Source organism: Benincasa hispida, chromosome 1, assembly GCF_009727055.1.
Source record: "Benincasa hispida cultivar B227 chromosome 1, ASM972705v1, whole genome shotgun sequence".
Lineage (NCBI taxonomy): Eukaryota > Viridiplantae > Streptophyta > Magnoliopsida > Cucurbitales > Cucurbitaceae > Benincasa > Benincasa hispida.
This window is the reverse complement of record NC_052349.1, coordinates 13,855,045-13,856,912: the sequence shown is the minus strand read 5'-3', so window position 1 is coordinate 13,856,912 and position 1,868 is coordinate 13,855,045.

Below are 1,868 nucleotides of genomic sequence, written 5' to 3'. Positions count from 1 at the left end.
TTTCTTTTGATCTTCTTGGAGTAAACATGGTTTATCAACTACATCTGAAGTATGATAAGAATCAAGACAGAGTCGAACTATATATATTGAAATGTAAAGGACTCACAAGATAGCCAAGTAATTCGAGGTACTTGCGTCCTCTTGAAATCTCTCCCAACCCCAAGTTTCCTCACCAAATGACTTCGTTCATCTCTTTCCTAACTCATGACTATTATATCCCTAATAACAAATCCTATCAAAGTATTGAAGAAAATCATTTTGGATCCAGAAACTCAGCTAGTTTTCTGTTTGTGTTCGTTTCTAGCTCGTTGATCTGAATCACACTCACTTCTTTCATGTTTAAGGAGAACTTCTTGGTACAGGAAGATAGGAAAATAGATTAAAGTAGACGTAGAAATGTTTACTCTCTAGACAGAGAATTCTGTTTCTTAATTAGAAGGAATATTTCCACCGAAAATTATGGAAGGTTCTATGTGCTTGAGTCCTACCAATTGGTTGGCGTCTGAAAGTCGTTGTTTGAAATCAATTTTTTGGATAATGGTTCATTAATTCTCCTACTTGTGTTGGATTAAAGGGGAAAATTGAATTATATTGGAGCTTTTTAAAATATTCGTGAAAATGTGATACTTTTAAAAATATTTAGATCAATAGTGTAGTTTTCTAATAATTACATTCTCTTTCTTCTCTTCTCACATTTCTCTCTCTTTCTTCTTTTCTCTTTCCCTTTTTATCTCTCTTCAGTCTTTCTTCTTCTTTTCCATCATTTCTCTTTTTCATTTCTCTTTCATCAAATTAGTTTAATTAACTATCAAATTCAAATATTATGAGTCAATTGACTTTGGATTTATTTTCTTAACTTCTAATTTTTTTTTATTCTAATTTCAATTTGATTTTATGATGGGAATGATAGTTAATTTAAATTTCATTCGTTTTATGAGAGAAAAAAAGATAGAAAACGGAAAAAGAGAAAAGATTTTGATGTCAAAATTTAAATGTTCTTGAATCAATAGGTTAATTTATAAATTCAAATTGAACCATTTCATTTATATACCTTTTTTAAGGAAGATCACCTTAGGGGGTGTTTGGCCCCCAAAGTTGAGTTGGGTGGGTGGTAAAAAAAAACTCACCCCACCGTTTGGTTTACTATTTATTAAAGAGGTTATTAACCCCGTTATTCACGTCAACTCACATTTTTCACCTCATTATTCGCATCAACTTTCCCAATTATTCTCTCCTATAATAATTACCAATTCAACGTCCCTTATATACCTTTAAACATATGTAAACCCAATTAAAAATTATGGCAAAATCTAAATTAATCAATATTATAAATAAAACAAACTTTATGGTTTGGTACAATTAGAAATAAATGCTAATACACAATTCAATAATTTAATTACTATATTAAGTTGGTAGCACTTATTACAGTTTTACACTTCAGATTTGAGTTTTATTTCAATTTGTTCTCTATACTAAACGATTTACCATTTAACCACAATTGATCTAAAATAATTATGAAGTAAAATTTTAAATTCAATTTTAGAAGTGATGAAAATAGTGAACTTAATTATTTATAATTCGTTTAATTAATTTTAAATTTATTAAATACATTAACACTAAGACAAAAAATGATTATTTAATGAAAAATCAATGTTAAAAATATAAATTTGAAATTTAGGGACTAAATTGAAAGAAAACTCAAATGTCAAAGGTAAAATTGTACCATTTTTGAAATTTATGAACTTATTTATTTTATTGTGATTTCAATGATTTTATTGATTGTTTTCAAACTTTAATTTTTAACCAAATATCATCATATTTTTTTAATTTCATGATAATCTCCTCTATGAATTAAAAAAACATATAAC